This window comes from Schistocerca serialis, chromosome 4 (assembly GCF_023864345.2).
Source record: "Schistocerca serialis cubense isolate TAMUIC-IGC-003099 chromosome 4, iqSchSeri2.2, whole genome shotgun sequence".
NCBI classification, from domain to species: domain Eukaryota; kingdom Metazoa; phylum Arthropoda; class Insecta; order Orthoptera; family Acrididae; genus Schistocerca; species Schistocerca serialis.
The window spans coordinates 265,686,804-265,709,338 of NC_064641.1; positions in this window are offsets into that span (position 1 = coordinate 265,686,804).

Sequence of the window (22,535 nt, forward strand, 5' to 3'; positions counted from 1 at the left end):
CACACCGCCCGACATAATGCCATCGAGCATTTATGGGATATAATCGAGATGTCAGTTCGTGCCCAAAGTCCTGCACTGGCAACACTTTCGCAATTATGGCTGGCTACAGAGGCAGCGTGGCTCAGTATTTCTGCAAGACACTTCCAACGACGTGTTGAGACAATGGCACGTCGAAGTGCTGCACTATGCGAGGCAAGAGCAGGTCCGACATTGTATTAAAGGAGAAGTGTACCATGACTCTTGTCGCCTCAGTGTATGTTTCATTCAAAGCAGTGTAAGATTCATCCGATTTCACTGATTTGAGGAGCTGTTAGCCGACGTTCAGTTTGGCTTTAGGAAAGGAGAGGCATCAGAGATAGAATTATGGCTTTGTGCTTGATAACAGAAGAAAGATGTAAGAAAAATCAAGCTCATTCGTGGATCTGTCGAATTAGATAAGACGTTCGTGAACGTAAAACTGTGCAAGATGGTTGAAATCTCCAGGAAAATAGGTGTAAGCCTTAGGGCGAGACAGGAAATACGCAATATGCGCAAGAACCAAGAGCAAGAAATACGAACGGAAGATCAAGAACGAAGATTTGGCTTAGAAAGGGTTTAAGTCACAAATGTAGTCTTGCGTGTCTTATGTTCAATCTACACATCGAAAAAGCAAAGACGGAAACAAAAGCAAATTCAAGAGTCGTACTGAAATTCAGGACGAAGCAATAACAATGATAACATTTGCTGATGTCATTGCTATACTCAAGGGAAGAGAGGGTGAACAGCAAGACCCAATAAATGGTACGAACAGACTGATGAACACACGGGGAAATGATTGTAAAACCGTAGACAAACAAAAATAATGAGGAATGGCACAAATAAGATTAGTGGTAAGCTTATCATCATAATTGGAGGCAACGAAAAAGACGAAATGAAGGAATTCTGTTACCTTGTAACATAGACGAAGAGGGCATTCTTGGCCAAAACAGGTCTACTAGTTTAAAAATTGGACTTAAACTGGGTTAGAAATGTCTCAGGACGTACATTTGCTGCACAGCATTAAGTGAAAGTGATTCGTGGACTGTGGGGAAACTGTTAAAGAAGACAATCGAAACGTTTGAGATTTGGTGCTGCGGTCAAATGTTGAAAATTAGGTAACTGGTAACTTATTCAGAGTAACTCTTCCAGAGCTATGCCGTCCACAGAAGGAAATAATACCGAGAACTTCCAGCACTGATTTCTGGATTCTAGTCGGTGTTGCGAAATAGTCGCCTAACAGGGAAGCTTAAAAAAGAAAAAAAAACTGTGGGATATGTCTCTGCCCTCATGCAACGATCTTTTGATGACATTAGGTGATGGTGCTTACCAAAGTGGTCAACAAAATGATATGGTTTAAAATCAACAAGATATTTTATAAGGACTTCATATTTAGAATCAGAACCGAACGTGTCGTGTACTAATTTTCCTAATTGTTTACTGTTGTGTGCACCTAAGGAAGGTGTTCGATATGACGATAGCAGGCAGCGAACCCTAGCCACAAATGGATGAGGCTAAATGGAAGTGACCTGCTGACACACTACCTACACACTCTCCAAAGGACAATATCTCTAACACAGACTCACTAGAGGTAACAAGCAAGTGCACTAAAAATCATTTGTTGAAAGAATATACATCACAAAGTTGATATTCATCGTTTGCTTTGTGAGAATGTGTGGCACTGCTGAACCCAATCAGAATTAGCACATTAGATGATTTATAGTAGTGATAGTTTGAGTGCAAGGAGCTGGGAAAAAATATTTTATTTCGTGAAGCCACTACTGCACGTACCAACTGCCGCGGAGCTTAAACTGTAAATACAAGGAATTAATCAGATGTCAAAGAACTAAGATATAATGTTTGTAAACCCGAAACCGACAATATATGAAAGAACTTTACGGTCTTGGACTGCTAATGAAAAGCCTGTTATGGAGATAAACTCACGTAGAAGGACGTCCTCTTAAGGCAAAGATAAAAATTAGCTTGCTGAAAATCTACGTACAATTCGTGTTATTGCTCAGTTGCTAAATGAAAAACTGACACCGACTCTCAGCAGCCTATCGCTCTAGTCGCAGATTAAAAAATGTCTGTATTTGGTAATATCGGGAGTACTTCTCTCAACTAGCAACTGTCCGCCCCCGGTAGCTAAGTGGTCAACGCGACAGCATGTCAATCCTAAGAGCCCGGGTTCGATTCCCGGCTGGGTCGGAGATTTTCTCCGCTAAGGGACTAGGTGTTGTGTTGTCCTAATCGTCATCATTTCATTCCCATCGACGCGTAAGTCGCCGAAGTGGCTTGCAACAGGCGAACGGTCTACCCGACGGGAGACCCTAGTCACATGACATTTTAACTAGCAGTTAAACAATTATTGCTATTGAAAATAATGTGTTAAAGCAGGATACAATATATTTCGTAAGACGCTCCCGTGAGATAACATTTTGAACCATGGCTGGGAGGCTGTTGTAAAGATGTGTGATGGATGAAGCTGGAGCGCTGGAACTTATCGTATAAACTTTAAACTGAGAAGAAGATGATTCCATTGCATATCCTCTTTTTATATCGAAGTATTCTCTTATTACCAGCATCAGATGACTGGCTGTCGAGCATACAAGAAAACTTAAAGGACAAATGGTTCAAATGGCTCTGAGCACTATGCGACTTAACTTCTGAGGTCATCAGTCGCCTAGAACTTAGAACTAATTAAACCTAACTAACCTAAGGACATCACACACATCCATGCCCGAGGCAGGATTCGAACCTGCGACCGTAGCCTAGAACCGCACGGCCACTCCGGCCGGCTCCTAAAGGACAGAAAAGCGGAGATCGTCGGGATGATTAATTTGTAATTTACAGTTTGAGTCCTCCAGAAACGTTAAGAAAAGAAACGAGAAACTAAAAAAAAATTACTTGGTTTTTAGAGTTCATTGCCTGTCCTCTTGTTGAAGTCACCGCAATGTTTGCGAAAATATCGCACGTGCTAATATGTATCGTTGTATTATTTTACAGAGGATAAAGGGAAAATGATAACAGAAATGTATACGCTGTAGAATTTAGTCCATAAACGTTAAATTTACATCTTCGTTTCTTCAATAAAAATGAAAAATGCAGAGATAAAAGAATATTCTAATGAAGAATATCGTAGTATATTAATGATTTTGCGGTTACGTCTGTGTGCAACTGAATTAATTGCGAAGAGTATTCAGTGGCCGGCCTTGGTGACCGTGCGGTTCTAGGTGCTTCAGTAGGGAACTGCGCGACTGCTACGGTCACAGGTTCGAATCCTGCTTCGGGCATGGATGTGTGTGATGTCCTTGGGTTTGTTAGGTTTAAGTAGTTCTAAGTTCTAGGGGACTGATGACCACAGATGTTAAGTCCCATAGTGCTCAGAGCCATTTGAACCAAGTATTCAGTGGTATAAAACACGCCCTCTGTCCAAAAATTCCAGAGACTGATTTTATTCCTTGCCCCTAAGCGATTTCGGCGCAGTAATTAGAAAGGCAACATGAGCTAACAACTCTAAGCAACTGGTGTTCATTCTACTGGACGTGCGCCATAGTGTGTCAGAGCTGTTTTGTCGTGAATCGCAATGGAACAACGAATTGAACATCTCTAAATCAGGCTCTCGAGACATTCTCTAGCATGTTTTTAGGAGTGGGAAAGCTTGACTCCCGAACAGAAACGACGTGTGGACGCTTGCTGCCACTTAATCAAAGTGAAAAACGCAGACAATTATTTTCTGTAAAAATCATCACGGTGTTATGAGTACGAAGCTACCACAAAAGACAAACTGCAATATTGGTTCTGATGACTCGCCAAGACCGACGAAGGTGTGACTTTGACGTGCGAGATGAATAACGTCTCAAAGAAGGTCTTTCCTGACAGTTTCAGGTGGTTGTTTGAACATTCTGTGTGCTGTACGCACTGCTTGCAGTGTTTGTTGATGTTGCAGGTTGTACTAAATGGTCATTGCTTTTCCGATGGTGAAACTGATATAAATATCATTGTCGTCGTCAGCGATTTGAAATCCTTTGGAGGATAAAGGGCTTCTCTCTTCCAGCCATTTTTATGGTCCTCAGGTAAGCAGGAATCACTGTTGTTCCTGCACGTTTTCCAATGTTATTTAGCCACTTTCCATTAGGTCCTCGTCGCGGCTTTCATTGGTCAATCTTCTGTTCATTCGGCGATGTGTATGTCTCACCCGTCTCCATTTCGATTAAGTACAGTCAAGATTAATTTATCTATTTGATTATGTTCTCTGATGTGTTATTATTTACTTTTATAGTCCCTGCGCATAGTTCCAAACTTGCGTGTACGTATTACTCACCGAACAATCCTCAGCTTTGCTACGATTTTTGCTTTAAACTCAACGTGTCAACACTATAACAGAACAATGAGAATATACACTAAATGGGATGATTTGTTTTCATGTAGCTCGGAAATTTAGTTTTGTAAAGCGTATATACGAAAAGCACTTAAACTATTTTTTCTTCCGTTTTTTATAACTATTGAGCCGTCTTTTTTACAAGTTAAAAATGTTACATTATCAATACGTTCTATGACTTAATTGTTAGCTCTTTTAGTTTTTTGTTCGATGTGTTCCTTGCAAGTTATTTTGGATTTATTACAGTTGATTTTTCACGCCTGCATTCAAATGTACTCTTATGTTCTTCTCTTCGTCCTTGTCTCGTACGTGGACTTCATATAACTGCTTGTCTTGGAAACCTTTATTTCCTTGAAAAACTTTCAGATGGCCTGCAGAAGATGTAAATAACAAATTAATCAACGTGAAGCAAACAGTACATAAACAAAACGGAGATGGTTGCCATATGTTCTACTAGCACGTGTTGCTTTCCGCTAACCGTTTTCAAGGTCTTAGTTCCTTTGTCGGTGCTGAGATAATTTTTTTGTATGGGAGTCACCTGTCCGTCTCCTTTATAATTTCTCAATTCCCACTGTTCTGACTGACGTATATATTTTCTTGAGTGTGTTAACGAGTGTTGAAACAAAAGTTTGTTTCTCAGGACCTGTTGGTTCAGATTTCTTTGACTTAAAATTTTTCTCAAAATTTATTCATTTCAAAGTGATGATTCATAGACACTCTTCCGGTACATATTTTCGACCGCGACAGGCAAATTGTCGACAGCGCTATATCCACCTCTGCACACAGCTTGTTCCTTTCTCAGAGCTAAACCTAATATTTTTTCAGTGCTGATGGCGATAATTTTAGTCATTGTCTTGTACACTGCGGAAAGTAGGATCATGAGCGCACAGTTTTTTTTTTGTCTCGGTTGTTCTCTTCCTTTTGAAGTGGAACAGTTATATCCTTGTTTTAGCTTTGGTGCATTGTCTCCTTTCACAAAAAATCTGCAAACGATTTTCAAATTTCTGTTTGTATCACTTTGACTCCAACTTGGACCATTTATGTTCAAACACCATGAAGCTCAGCCTCCTTTCGTTTCCTTATACTCTGACTGGCATTACACATTTCATTTTGCACTAATTCTGAAATGTCATTATGTCCGTTTTGAACATATTTTTTTCTGATTCATCTCGTTAACTATTCAAAAACTTATGGAAATCTTAAAACAGATACTAAAATTTACTCTATCTTCAGTTTCTGTGCCCTGAGCCTTCTGCTAACTTACCAGACGAAATTTGATGCCCACCCTGCACAAGTTTCTGTTTTTTCCGTCTGCACACTTTTAGTTTGTCAGGTATTTCTCTTACCAAATTATCATTATATCTTTCACATTGGAAGACATTTAAGAAAAGTTTTTTCTTTTTTTTAAGAGTATATAATAGGCCTACACGATGTAAATATAGGTACCAAAAGATGACAGCATGTTTGATGCCAAACAATTATTAGAAATAAAAAAGAATTCGCTGAAGTTTTGTAAATTTTGTATGAGAGTCATAGACATTAAGTATTCCTGTTGCAGCAAGGAAGTGTTTTAAGAAAACTACCTCTGCTAATAAAATTTAAGTTGGATTTTAATATCTTGAAATACGATGACTCGTAAATGACGTTGGTCTGTGTGTGACTGTGAAGACACTTTAATAAAACGCAGTCAGACAAACACTGTAAAATAAACAAAACTTTTAATGGGTCAAACATGTACACATTCGACTGTAGTGAAACGGTATGAGAATATTTATCTTCCCCAGGGGAGTACCTACCGTGTGCGCGTAGAAGCTTGCTTAATCACATGAAGCCGAGGGCTGCGCCAGCTGTGGTGGCAGAGTCTCCCTTGCTGGACAGGCTTCAGCTGATGAACTAGACGAAGGGCGTCCCACAACGCATCATCTCTCTCTTATGTCGGGCAACCTCCCTGAGTAATTATCCTTGTGTTGCGTGGAGTTCCCTGATGTCGACCGAATAGATCCCCAGTTTTCGTGGAATGGAGAACACTGAAAATAAAACAAATACTGAGGGGCTTGATCAGACCTCATACAAACAAGCATCAGGGTTATCGTCGATAGAAGTAGTTTTTGCGATTGGATTGGGCGATAGGCCAGTCCAAGAAGTGGAAGCTGTTGCTGCAAAATTGGACAAGTTCGAAATTAAATTCTTGTCTTCGGGTCGGATGAGGAAACTTCTCAAAAAACATAATGAAAAGGAAGGCCCAATGGATTGCTAAACATAAATGGAAGAAGCTAAAACGTCTTGAACCTAAGACCTCCAAAAAAAGGATTGGCTCAGAGTGAAGGGGTAATCAGACTCCTTCTATCTCTAAGGCAGTAAACCAGAGATCAAGGGAGCAGTCTAATTCTCCCATCTCTCAGGATAAACGGATCCAGAAAAAACTGAAACAAGAAAAAGGGAAACAGAGCTGTAGCACTGTAGCCTCGGTTTTCAGGATGGAGGTTATCAAACAGTGATATCCGCTGGTCAATGTAGCTTCGCGACAGGTGGTGCTTGCTTATGTGGCTCTCTTTAATAAGGCTGGGGAGGATGCAAGTCCAGGCCCCAAATTCAGGAGAGTCTATCTGGACAAGGGTGCTCTTATACTTGTGTGTGAAGGAACAGAAACTACATAGCTGGATCAGGGACTAGCACGCAGAACATCGGGCTGTAATTCAAAAACAGAAACACTGCAAGGTAATGATGCCAAAACCATCTTTCGAAAGAAGCTGTGTAATCCTGAACTTGAACAGGAGACAAATCAAAATAATGATAGGCCTCATGACTGGCCATGGAATCTTTAAGAAACACCTACACTTGATGGATATAGAGAAGAAGAGCCTAGCGTAGTTTATGTGATGGGGAGGATGAAACTGTACCAAATCTGATCTTCCATTGCGAAGTTAAGGACGTCAAAAGATACAGACTATTCGGGTTATTAAAGCCTGAAGAAATTGTGTCTAATAGGTAACTAGTAAACGGTATCCAACTATTTTTAAGGATATCTTTACTAGAATAACAGGGAGTGAAACTGCCAATAAATTTAGTTTTGGTGTGGGCAAAAGACCACTGTTGTTTCTTCCTCCCTGCATTAATCAAATAAAGTAATATCAGCTTTATTTATCAAATTTCCAGAAATTCCGAATGAAGCAATAGTATAAAATCACACAAGCTCTTTTATGGCCTTCGGCCTTTTGGATTGTAGAAATGAGGTCGTTGGACCAACTGTGGATTCACAATCTGCTGTTACATTCACTTGTTCTTACTGAATACATGGCAATAAACGCAGATAGATTAAGGTCCAGATGAGAAACATTAAAAATTTGATAATGATAAGTTACATTGGTAACTTTTTGAACAGTGTAGCACTATTCATAACAACGGTTATGACTTTAATCTAAATGGTACATAACTGAGGAAAATAATAAGAAATCTACATAATGATATGATACGAACTGTAATGTTTTATTACCGTATGATGTCATACACCTTACATATTAGTGAATTTGAAATCAACGACAATGGTCGAGTAGTGTTCTTTCTTCAGTTTCCAGAGTGGTGCTATGTTGAACTTAAAAATATGCAGCTGATGTGGGATTCGGTGGGTTATACAAGCGAACCAAATGTGGAAGGTGGTTAGCGTCGGGGATATACGATTACTGAAGCAGTCTGCACTGTTGCTTGCCAGATATACCCTCACACTGCCCCCACCCCTCTGGTATTATAGGCCAGTTACTCTATGTGTAAAAGGGTGGAAAATTAAAAAAAAAGAAAAGAAAAAAAGGCAAGAAAGTAAAAAAAAAAATCAGGTTTTCAATACTACTCTGTGTCGAAGTGTTTAAGTAGAAATTGGCAGGAAATGCAAAACTAAGCAATTATCCAATTGTTTGACTCTACAAGCTAGCAGGTACAGAGATACTGGTGCAGCCTCTGTAGTTGTCAGACTTACCAAAATGGCCATCCAAGATCGCGATCTGTTGGTACTAGGATAGACCGAAGTGTCGTGTTGGGCCACGAAATCAAGATGGTGAACCAAGATGACTACTGGGTTTTCTGCTGATGCCACATCCTCTCCTACATTTACGTCCAGTCCTCTTAAATTTAAACAACCTACTTCACTTTATGAAATCACAGCTTGCATATTTAAACAATTTGCCCCACCTTTTCTACCTTAAGTTTGAATCCTAAGAGCTGACTTGCCCTATGTTTAAGGCCTTTGAGTTACTCTAAAATAATTCTTACTCACCAAATTCTAACACGCTTTTGCTATGTGGGAGGAATGGATAGGAGTGTTTACGTCTTTATTTAAACAAATACTGCGCATGGAGGGCCACACTTGCTGCTCTCCAAGTCCCGAATCACGACACTCTTTGCTGGTGTTGGGTGACCAGCGACTCTTGCTGACAGTGCCTCGCCTACTGCTTGACTGTTCCTGGTTCTGGGCCATCGCACACCCCGCCACCTCCAAAGAAGAGCATCGGTTCCGAGTCTCAAGTATAGGATCCAAGAACGCACCTGCCTGTTAAAAATTGCGGGAAAACCAAATGTCCAAGACAGAAGATCCAACTTTTCCCATTAGTATATCCTATGTAATGGTACTACACTCATCCCCTCACCCCCCCCCCCCCCCCCCGCAATGCCTCTAAAATCACAGCGCCAAGCATCGGCAAAATGTGGGTTCCTTTCCAGCGTGGCATTTGTTAAAAAAAATTCCTATCCTGTTCCTATTACACAGTACAAGTGAGGTGGCAGTTGGGGAAAAAGGGGGATTGTTTAAGCAATGGGCAAATAGGCTTAGGGCAAGTCACGTCTTGGTTTCAAACTTAGAGTAACTGGGGTGAGATAAATTATTTTAACTTGCAAACTGTGACATGGAGGGGGTCTGTATAAAATTAAGACAACCGGACTTAAACTTATGACACATACATACTTAGGATGTCCTACTTTGCCCAGGTCGCCATACTGGATCGCCATCTTAAATTCTGACAATGCGGATCCACTATCTTGGATGTTCAAATAGTACGACAGTTGCCTGTTTTTGAAATTACAGCCAATTTATAATTAAGACATTTGGGCTCTGAGCTGCGACATCAGAGCAGTGGGGAAAAGCCTATGAGCCTTTAATTTCCCACAACATTTTAAATTTCCTACCATTTTATAAATAGGGCAATTGACATGGCTGCGTGAGGTGGAAATCTGGCAACAGTGGTAGATGGCATCATCAGTGACATTATCAGAAATTTGGTAACGATGCAGACTGCACCAGTAAAGGTACAGCTCCATTACTATTGTTAACGTAAACTGTGTATACCTAAAAAGAAAAAGGAGCGAAATGTGAATTGTAGCAGAAGTGGAGATATAAGGTTCTATACTGGTAATAGTGACTGACAACTCTACCATCGGAAATGGGGGATCGCTTTGTGAACCTCTGCTAACAGTCTGGCTGGACACCACATTTGTAATGTTAGTATCAGATAAAATTACATACCTAGGAAACTTTCTGTTTTGAACATACATTTTTCTGAAAAGCATCATACTGTTATCACACTATTATACAATGACTATTTGTCTCCGACACAGACATGCTGTGGAGCAGCACGGTAAATGTTTGAGTTTCTCGGTAAATACGACGGCTATGCTCACGTCAACTTGTACGCAGAAAGTGTTAATTCCCGGAAACACATATCTCCGTTGATGACTAAGGATGTGACATTCTCTTCAGTTGATATAATGAAATAATGTAGACTGTAAACGCTGTACATTAATCAGATATGTCGATAAGTAAATTTCCTGGAGATAAAAAAATGCAGAAGACGTTTAAAAACACGTCTTCTTAAATTTGTTTGGTAGGAACTATGCATTAGCAGAAGTTAGAAGTCGGCAAACGTGTTTCCTTTACTTTTTTCCCATAAGTTTCCTGACTAGGCACTTGCTCCCCCCGTCTTCTTCTACTGTGCCAGTATCTTCATCTCAGAATACTAAATGTTTTCGGTTAGGTGCCTCACGTCTCTTCAGTTTAACGGAAATCTGCAATGCACAGTGGTCGTTTTGGTGTGCACTGACATGCCGAAGAAATTCAAAGCTTATGGAATGAACAGTTCATCATTTCATTTGATCTCGTAAGTATCTGAAAGTGAGGTGATAGAAGTATAGGAACCCACTGATATGGCTGCTCGACGTTTTAATGCTTTCGATTGCCTTTAAATTAAGCTATCGATTTATATGAATCGTTACTTAAACATTTAATCAACATTTTAAAACGAGTGATCTATTCGACGTCCACTGTCAATTTCAATTCATACTTCGTTCTCTACATTTTTCAGAAAAATGAGGTTCCGAATATCCTCTCCCAACAACCTTCGCCAGAAAATGGAAGGATAGGCAACTCAGAGCTTTTCAGACAGCTTGTGAATTTCTTAACATTCAGCGAACTAATGACTGTTTCAACGAGGGGTAAGTTGAAGATCAGAATATGCCACGACCGCCTTACAATTGTATCGACAGATTTTTTTGTGTTATTAGTTTTCGGCCATATCCCGCCTTCTGTGCCAGATATATCAGGCAAGCAAAATACCTTCAGACTTCAAGAAGAATGTAATAATTTCCATTCCGAAGAAGGAAAGAGCTAACAGGTGTGAATATTACCGAACCATCCGTTTAATAAATCGTGGTTGCAAATTCTGACACTAATAATTTACGGAATAACAGCAAAACTGATAAAGGTAACCTTGGGGAAGAACTGTATGGAGTCCGGTGAAATATAAGAATTTGCAAGGTAATGCTGACCTTACGACTTGCATTAAAAGACAAACTCGCGAAGGTCAAACCTATGGTATAACATTTGTAGATTAAAGAGAACCTTTGGCGCGAGGGCCGTTCAATAAGTAATGCAACACACTATCTTTTCTGAAAGCAGGTTGGTTTTATTCAGGATTGCAGTATACAATTCCCTACTCTTTTGGGTAAAAGACCCTATTTTTCAACATAATTTCCGGCCTTATAACACATTACTGGGAAGGCCTTTATGCCCGCGTAGCACGACTCTACCGGTCGACGTCGAACCCAACGTCTTGCTGAATCAATAACCTCGTCATCATCTAAGTACTGATTCCCGTGGAGTGTATCCTTCATTGAGCCAACCAGATGGAAGTCGGAAGAAGCGAGATGCGGGCTGTGAGGTAGATGAGGAACCTTTGATTACCTCAACTGGTGGACGAGTGTGTCAGCATTACGAAGAGAGACGTCCAGCTGAGGTGTCTGGTTGTGATCCGTCGATCACCTCGAATGAGAGTGTCCGCACGGTCTAACACTGCTGGACCCAAACCTGTCTGCGGCCGACCGGCACGCCGGAGATCGAACATGTTTTCGCGACCATGTTGCGATGATGACAGACACCTCGCCCACCGACTCAGTGTACTCTTGTTCACCGCCAGGTCTCCGTGGATAATCTGCAAGCGCCTATGAATAGCTGCGATGGTCTGGTTTTCCGGCAAAAGAAACTATTTTCATGGAACGCATCTCCGCTACAAACGCCATTTGAAGGGCTATATATAGCGTCGCTACCTATCGCAACTTTACGAAAGTATAGGTGTTGAAGCAAGAATTTTCCACTATGTCCCACAGTAAATTCCGCATTTTTCAACCTAAACTGACCGAGAAAGGAAATTGTTGCATTAGTTATTGAACCACACATGTAATACTGATTCCATTACTTTCTTTAAAATTCTAAAGGTAGCAAGACCAAAACTCAGGAAACAAAAATTTATCGGCAACTTGTAGGGAGACGATTCTGCAATTATAATAGTCAAAGAGCATGAAAGGGAAACAGTTGTTTAGAATGTGTGAGACACGAATGTAGCCTCTTCCTGTCGTCATTCGGTCCATAAACTGAGCCAGCAGTAATGCAAGCCAACGAGAAATTCGGAAAGGAAATTAAATATCAGGGAGAAGAAACAAAAACTTTAGGGTTTGTCGACGGCTTTGTAATTTTCACAGAGACAGCAAAGGACTTCGAAGAGCATTGAACGGAATGGATAGGGTCTTAAAAAGAGGCTATAAGATTAACATTAATAACAGAAAAACAAGGTAACGGAATACACTCGAATTTAATCGGGCAATGTTGAGGCAAATAAATCAAGCAATAAGAGATTAAAAGTAGTAGATGAATTTTTGCTATTTAAGCAGCAATTTAACTGACGATGGCCGAAGTAAAGAGGATAACAATACAGACAGGTCATTTCAGGAAAAGTATTTTGAAAAAGATAAATTTGTTAACATCGAATATAAATAAAAGTCTTCGTAAGTTTTTCTGAAGGTGTTTTCGGGAGGTAGCCTTGTACAGAAATGGAATGTGGGCGATAAGCAGTTCAGACAAAGAGAAAACAAAAGTTTTTGTACTTTGGTGATACAAAGGAAAGTTTAAAAGTAGGGAATGAGGAGGTACTGAATCGAACTAGGGAGAAATTATGACATAACACGACTAGAGGAAGTGACTGGTTGATAGAACTAATCTTGAGGCATCAAAGAATCGTCAGTGTGGTAATGAAAGAGGTGTGGGACATAAAAATGGTAGAGGAGGACCAAGACTTAAATACAACAAGATGGTTGAACTGGAAGTAGGTTGCAGTAGTTATTTAGAGATGAAGAGACTTGCACAGCATAGACTAGCATCCAGAGCTGCATCAAAGTAGTCTTCAGGCTGAAAAATACAGCATCATCGTCCTCTATTTTCTCTGTCCGGCCATATAATGCTCTAGTTTTCTGGTGCTGCTTCAATTGTTATTACGTTTCACTAGGAAGGATATTTTGTCGATTTGTGAAGAAGAACTATATGTGGCTGATACGAAAGAGCAGATGGGAGGATTGAGAGATATTTTGAAAAAGATTACAACTAACAAGTAATGCACACAGTGGTGACAAAGTCATGGGATTCTTCCTCATACCACGTCGGATCTCCTTTTGCTTGGAGTAGTGCAGCAGCTCGAAGTGGTATGGACTCAGCAAGTAGTTAGAAGTCCCCTGCGGCACTGTTCAGCCATGCTGCCTCTATATCCGTCCATAATTGCGTTGGTGTTGCCGGTGCACGATTTTGTTCACGAACTGACCTTCAGATTATGTCCCATAAATATTCGATTGGATTCATGTAGAGTGATCTGTGTGGCCAAAGCATTGGCTCGAACTGTCCAGGATGTTCTTCAAACCAATCAGGAACAATTGTGGCCAGGTGACACGGCACTTACTCGGAAACTTGAAGTCCATGAATGGCTGCGAATGGTCTCCAAGTAGCCGAATATATTTCCAATCAATGTTCCATGTAACCACAGCCGACATTATTATGGAGCCACCGGCTTGCATAGAACCTTGTTGTCAAGTTGCGTCCACGGCTTCATTGGTTCTCCCCACGCTCAAACACTACCATCAGCTCTTAGCAACTGTAATCGGGACTTACCTGACCAGGCCACGGTTTTCCGGTCATCTAGGGTCCAACCGATATGACCACGAGGGCGATGTTGTTTTGTTAGTAATGGCACTCGTGTCAGTCCTCTGCTGCCATAGCCCATTAACGCCAAATTTTGCGGATAAGTTCGTCGCACGTCCTACATTCATTTCTGCCATTATTTCACGCAGTGTTGCTTGTCTGTTTGTACAACTTTACCCAAACGTCACTGCTTGCGGCGTAAGTGAAGGTCTCTTGGCCACTGCATTATCCGTGGTGAGAGATAATGACTGAAATTTGATATTCTTCGCATGCTCTTGACTCTGTGGATCCCTGAATATTGAATTCTGTAACGAGCTCCGAAATGGAATGTCCCATGCGTCTAGCTCCAACTAACATTCAGCTTAAAAATCTGTTAATTTCCGTCGTGCGGCCATGATCCTGTCGAAAATCTTTTCACATGAATCACCCGAGTACAGATGACAGCTCCGCCAATGAATTACCCTTTTATATCTTGTGTACATGATACTGCCTCCATCTGTATGTGTGAATATAGCTATCGCATGTGTTCTGTCACCTCAGTGCGCAACATCAGAATAATTTAAAATTTTTAACAGTTTATTAGGTTGATCAAATTCCTAGTTTAATCTATCTCTCTCACAGCTTCTTCCATCACGTACGGGACTGGAATCCCGATTCAGAACTTAGGTGCGTCCATTCGGGCTTTACTCAATGGTAGAACAAATACGTATGTTATAAATGTCAGGAAGAACGTTTGCTGCAATTTCGTCTCTAATTTATTTTGCTACAGGCAGCCAATAAATTGCAGATTAAATTACAGTTGACGGTGTTCTTGAAATTTTTAACAGCTCAAAATTCGCTTGCAAACGGGCAGCAAATGAAGATTTGCAAACACATTCATATCCTATTTAGCGCCATATAGCATGGATCACAGAAGTATCTCGTTCTACAATGAGGTGGATAATTATCTTTTAGGTATGGAAGAGGGCAGTGAACCATACACGTGCCTAATAATTCTCGTCTATTGGGACCTGTGCAGTGCATCATACATCCGTTTGTAAATCGTATGGTTTTTCTACATTATTCGCGTTGTGCCATTTTGCTTTTGAGTTTCTCTTATCTTACCAGACCCTCTTCTCTATTTTACGAAAAGTAGATCTCTCTACAGAATTCTAGTTACAAGTTCAATCAAATAAGATGTTTCTGTCTCATAGAGACATTGTTGTAGTGTTGTGCAACTTGGAAACCTAATTCAAAAGATACATGATACAAAACTGTCCAAGTTCAGTCTCCATGTCGCTTTTCTCTATGCTGACATGACTTCTTTAGGGCCACGTGTCCATTTTCAGATTTATATAAAAACTTTAAATTACGATTGGTTTAGATTACGAATGGTCTAAGATTTATGTTTACAAAAATTTTCAAATGTGTGTGAAATCCTATGAGACTTAACTGCTAAGGTCATCAGTCCCTAAGCTAACACACTACTTAACCTAAATTATCCTAAGGACAAACACACACATCCATGCCCGAGGGAGGACTCGAACCTCCGCAGGGACCAGCCGCAGATATTTATGTTTAGAAAACCTCACGTAAGTGGTTTCAATGCAACAGCTGCATGCCATATGTTATAGTTATAGGGTAAGCTGCCGGATAGGGAACTGAAAGTTCACTGTCATAATTAGCCATACACCAGTATCCTGCTGCTTTATAAAAATTTTTGATAATTCTAACTGGTGCAACACCTACAGCGCTGAAAAGCGCCCTCTATCTGTAAAGAGGACTGATGTAATTCATAAAAATGCTCCTAAGTATAGTATGAATAACTGATGTGGAATTAAAAGAAAATTATAAAACTTATACAAAACATTAAAAAAAATGATAATAATCCCAACTGGTGCAACAGACAAAGAGCACTTTTCATTGCGGAAAGTGTTGCACCAATGAGGTTTTTTTTTAAAAAAAGAATTAGTAAGCCACAGCTTGCTTCTGAATTGCTAATTAAGACAGTTAACTTTCTGTTCCATATCCGACAGCTCACTTTGTAACACATGCCATGTTGCTCAACTGCTATATTGTAATTTTGAAACTTTCCAAACATAAATCTTAAACTGTTTCTGATTTAAGCCAATTGCAATTTGAGTTCATTCTAACAGATTTGAAGATAGGCAGCTGACCAGAAGTAAGTCACGTGAAAATAAAGACAAGCGATCTGCAGACTGAATTTGGACAGTTTTGTATAATTAACGATAGCGGATAATTTCTGATGACAAATACGACTGATTTTAGTTGACAGACGTACGATACTTTCGGTAGATAGGTGTAACGTCTAGTTTCTAAAAGATACGGTGGCCTACGCCATACCTCGCTGGATCTCACAATTTCCTACAGATGATAAAATTATTTATTCTGAGTTAGATATGTTTGATCTTTAACTACTGATAAATACCCTGATCGAAACTAGCTCCGTTCTGAATATTCTTTTGGGTTAACCTAATATGTCTCTATGCAGTTCATTTTCTTCACGTTCCATATTAGTTCTTTATTTACACTTTTTTGTACTTTGACAGCTATAACAGCTTCCAAAACCAAGTGGAACCAGAAAACCACAGCTGAACTACGACGTTACGCACTTAAGGATTTATGCTAATGGTAACAACTCATAGTTCACGATTGATGGATGTGAAGAAACACAGAATATCAGGCTAACAATTCTTACACTTGTATGATAACCTCTATCAGACACTTATTTCTATAGAGTTTGTGCTGTACAGTAGTAATACAACATAAAAATTATGTTTGACCCATTCTAGATGGAAGGTGCGTTTGACAGGCTAGATAACAATCTGTACATGTAACGAAGTATTATTTAGGTGGTTTGACGCTGTCAGGTAATGCACTACAATTGTTATTGTAATTGGAAAAACCCTGTTACATTGAGTCAGGACACTCAGAGTGAAAGGCCGAGTGCATGGCTCCTGTCACGCGTTTGTTTGCAGTCACCTTGAAACATCTGGTTTCGCGGAGAGAATGGAAAAGTTCTGATGGTGATAATTTGATTATAGTCATTAGCATGTTTGCAGGGGCACGTTTCTTTCTGTTACTGTCAACAAATACAGGTCGAAGAAAGCCAAAAAACATGCACTTTAAGACAGAAAAAATAAGGATTACGTAAATTGGTCACAAATTCATATTCACACAGGTATCGCCGAAAATTGCAAAATTGTAAACTTTGGTGGCTGATGGATAAATGTGTGACATTGCAGAGTAATTTCACCGCACAACTATCAAGGATAGTAAATAGGGAACATGTCGCAACTAGAGTATAAAGTCTTTGAGAATTTCATTCCATGTACTCAGCTGAATAGTAGCTAAGCGTCACAGTAAGCGCGTGAACAGTATACGCAGATGTCAGCATAACGTGTAGTTGAGCTCAAAGAAGCCAGCTGGAGGAATCGGCGAATCAATCGACATTTGAATAGGAGTGATACCACTATTCGACGATGTTGGCAGGAATGGGTGAATCGTGGCCGAACACAGCGTCAAGAAGGAAGTAGCCTGCCTAGACAGACGACAGAACGTGAGGACCGAACAGTCGTCTGAGAGGCATTCAGGGCCATGAATTATTCATCATCACCATCATCATCATTGATCCAGACGTGCAAATCGTGCTCCACTGAACACAAGGACTACTAATACGCGGCTCACAGAAAGGCGGTTGAGCTCTCGGCATTCCTTGCGCCGAATACCATTGATCTCTGTACACCAACGAGCTCGACTGCACTGGCATTCGGCATATTCAGCCTGTACTCTCATTGAATGGTGTAGAATTGCCTTCAGTCATGAGACCCGCTTCACTGAGCCCCGATGATCAGAGAAGACCTGTCTGGAAACTGTCGGGAAACGCCGCTGACTACAATGCGATACCTACCAGACTGTTGCCCGCCATATGGCTCGACAACCAGGACATGGTTTGGGGCGCGATTTCAGTTCGTGGCAGGACCCATTTGGTTGTCATCTGTGCACCCTTACACCACGTCGACGGTACTCTATGCCCCGTTTTTTTGCCATCCTATGCTTCCATTTCAACAAGACCGGTCCACGCACGGTGAGAGTTTGTACTGTTGTCTTTGTGCTTACCAAACCTTACCTTGGCCATCGAGGTCGCCGGATCTCTTCTCAGTTGAGAATGTTTGGAGCGTAATGGGCAGCAACGCCTCCTTCTCTCCCCCTCCCACCCCTCCCCACAAAACCGTTGGGATTTTGGCGATGTAACACGCCAGCTGCAAAGAATTTCTAATTTAATTCCTCAGGAGGACATCCAGAACTCTATCAGTAAATACCTGCATAATGGCTAGAGGTTGACACGCGTTACTGATATGCTCACTTTGTGAAGTTCTCTCTCTTGAATAAATCATCCAATTTTTTCAGAAATTGTAACCATTTGTTTGCCTGTACATGTACATCACATCTGTCGATTTGCGTCCCAATCGGATAATTTCTTCGTGGTGCGTTACTTTTCTTTCTCTTTTTGATTTCGAGGGGCATATAGTTTTTGGGTGCCAAATTTGATTTCGCCTAAATTTTTAGTGGATAATCTGATTTGTGACTACTTATACTGCAAGAACAATTGTAAAATATCCTGACACACGAACTTCGTGAAACATGTCTTAGATGCGCATCCTCTTCTATTTCCATCGCCATCCAAGTTTTACCAAAGACAAGATCAGAACACGCACTGATTTTAGAATTCTATGGAAAGAAGGTACCATCTATCCGAAGAACATTTGTTGAGTGGTGTGGACGGTGTGATAAGTCGACATGAAATAAGCCAATGAAAGACTAAATTAGCAACTTGATTTTGTTGAAAATATGACCTAAAAATTTCATCTATTTCCTGTATGTACCTTTACATTTAACCTTTTTGTCTTTACATTCCGAATTCTCCTTTTTCATACATCAGCGAAAGATCTGCATATTATTAAATGTTCCAGACAATATTTTGATAGAAAATGATTTCATCATATTTCATTTACGTTTCACATCGTATGATCAATATACAATATTTGGAACGTTTCGGACGTTTTCCTAGAATTTTCTAGTGAGTACTAAATCAGAACTCAGGATTTTACTGCGAGAGAGATAGACATTCGGATAATAGTTAAGACACAGTTCTACCTGATTTTTAAACGGAGAATGTATATACTTTTGAGATCATTCCCTGGAGAACACAGTTTATGATCGTGTCCCTTCTTGTCCAAGGCAAGCCACTGTACTGTGCAAGACGGGTCACTTTCCGTGTTTTTTATTATCTGGTTCACTATTTGCAAGGATATTTCTAGAGGTCACCAATTGTTCCTCGATATAAGGCTATCCCTTTCTCGTCAGGAAAATACGTAACTTCTATTAGAAATTCATGCCAAACAAAATTTTTCCGCTTGGAAACTCGTCCACGGAATATTATCGTAGCTGTCCTACGAAGTAAGAGAAAAGCTCTGCGATAAACGTATCACTTGGCTACAATGGTTAACTGTGGTTGGGTACAATATTAGAATCTATATAAAGGAGGCCATCCCAATAAATAATTATGAGGTATGCGAAGAATATCAAATATTATCTTGTTTGCATTGTGTCATTAGCAGTTTGTATGAATCTGATTCAACAAAAAGCCACTTTGGGGAAGTAAAGATTATTGATAATTTTGAGAGATAGTAAATGAGTAAGAGATGTGTACACACTTAATACGTAAAGTGATCAAACGATAGATTCTACAACTGAGAGAGCCCAAAAATGTCAAATAAGAGATAATTTTGTACAATATGATCCTTAATATGCATATGATATTGAAAGGCCCATATATATATATATATATATATATATATATAAGTTTATTGTTCAAGGTGTACGGATACGTGTAAAGTCCACGCGTTCAAACAGACTATCTGCATATTCTGTAATGACACTTCACCGTTGAACGAAATGTTAAACTGGCAATACAGTGGCGAAACGTTGTTGATTGCCGAACAAGTTATCTGCGACTGGAACTGAAAATAAAATTATCTTGTATGAACTGTAGGCTACTCGCTCGAATAAACTATGCATTCCAGAAAGCAAGCCAGTCGCCGCATTTATTCTGGACACTACTGTTTCATATTTGTTCACTCGTGTTTCGTACCTTAAATGTTTGGTATGTCCTCATTCGACATGCTTCATAAAAACCTTGATCGCGTGAGCAAGTGAAATAGAGTTCCGTTCGGTGTTGCAACAGGCTCATAAAATTTAGTGATCGTCAAAACAACATGTGTGAATCTACCTTGTTCAAATGTTAGCGAATGGAGTAATATTATTTTAATATTTCGGAAAATATATAGTCTTTCTTATTCTAGGGTGTACAGTCGTTTTAAACTTCTTGAAAGAAGTTGTTTGCCTACCATTTTTTTTGAAATAAAACAATTTAATTCCATCCCCTTGGGCGTCATCAAGCAATTTGGTGGTAACAACAATAACACAAGTTATTAACAGCAGCAAGGAAGTAACAAAACATAAATTACAAACAATATGATATTATAAAAATTATACATAACACAAAGAGATAGGTTATGTGCTTACATCACGTAATGGCAGCAGTGTTGAACGAAATTAGCTCACTGCAAATGAAAAAGTATCGAGTGCGAAACCTACATAACAAACTGACTCACTTTCTTTCTGTGTTATGTAGTTCAACATGGAATCTGCAACACTTTCTGGCCCTGAAGCTCGAAGGAGCTTCATTTTTGATAACTGAAAATCGACATCGGCTGAATTGGATTTCTTTCTGACCGACATCAGTAAAAGTTTAAAAGCAAATCACTTCACGTCACATGGTTGGTAGCTTTTCCAATGTTTTAATTTTAGGTACAAGATAACCAATCAATAACTTATTTTTTTTGAATTTACGACGCCTTTCGGAACCTTTCCTCCATCGTCAGGTGTTTAACAAAGCTGTTGCTCCTGAGAAACAACTATGTCGAAATATCTAGTGTGTTTCCACTTTATTATGTTGATTGAAGGATGTTTCTGGTGGGTTAGTGAGATGGAGCCAGGGAGCGAACTGCTACCTAATGATTGCGTAAAGCCTACGAAATGCTTCTTAAATAAAATAAAACTTAAAATTTACAAACTAGTTACGTTGTGTTTATATTTGTACTTAAATCTTATGCAGTGGATGTTGACTATTAGGCATCAAAATAGAACTTCAGGATTTATTTTACATCATAACAAAATGAATAAATGAAAGTTTCGTATGTACCTGATGAAACAAAAAAACAAAAAAAAAAAAAGGTTCAAATGGCTCTGAGCACTATGGGACTTAACTTCTGAGGTCATCAGTCCCCTAGAACTTAGAACTACTTAAACCTAACTAAACTAAGGACATCACACACATCCATTCCCCAGGCAGGATTCGAACCTGCGACCGTAGCGGTCACGCGGTTCCAGACTGTAGCTCCTAGAACCGCTCGGCCAACCCGGCCGGCCCTGATGAAACATCTGCGAGGCACTAGAGGGGTTGTAAGGTCCACAGGAGGGTCAGTGGAAAAGAACTGAACGGCGCAGGCCTGAGACCGGCTGCTGTGGGATTTCCAGGTGTCTCGTTTGCGGAAATGGCCGGCAGACACTTGCCGACCATCGAGCTGGGCACCAGGGCCTGCTGCGAACTGGTTCGCCGCGGCATCCCGTTACGGCTGCTGCTGCTGAGGACACCTGCTGTGGCCCACGGCGCTGCTCAACCCTCCTGAATGTTGCAGCAGCTGATCACTTCATTGATGATCGATCACTCACTGAGACCACACCTCCGAAATCATAAAATATCAGGTATTGCAAAATTAACGCGAAAAGCAAACTGTTAACGTTCCTTTTTGACAGTTCCTCCTATTCGATAAGTTGATTTTTCTTTCAAAATTTGTTACATATTTAGTACGAAAGGGTGGTATATTCGCTTCTGTTATTAAAACTGTGAAGTTCGTTAGTCATGCATTACGACTGACAGAGGTCGGTGCTTAGTCAGCTGTCGCTCCTGGGGTGGGGGTTCTTAATAAGTTACAGGCCCTCCCCCAACGCCAACAGAGTTTATTGTCACCCATACCGTTAGCGTGTGGCACATCCCTACGATTCAAATAATAATAAATATGTAATATGGATTTCCAGTTTGCTGGATTATTTGCAGGACAACGGCTTGAGTTAGCCATAAAATAAAGAAACAGTCAAAGTTACAAAATTCACTTCCTCGTTAATAGGTAACTAGTTTCGGGTTACCTCAACCCATTTTCAAATCATCCTGCGAAACGGAAGATGAAATTACGATTTATCCATTAAAATATAACAAAAATTATTGAGTAGAAGTAACAAGATACAGAACATATTGTAACAGGATATATGTACCAGATAGACAAAGTATTATTTTTCGAAATAGCATATAAATCATGTCAAGATTATACATACACGTATACCGAAGTCTGTTGATCTTTGAAGAGTGACTGAAAAAACACATAACTGGTAGACTACTTCCTCCACTGCCATAAGGAATCCTCAGCTAGGGACACCCTATCAGGATGTAAGAAATGTCCTTACTAAAACTTTCAATCATCAGTACACGTCAACTGCCACACTTAAGTTCCTTCAAAA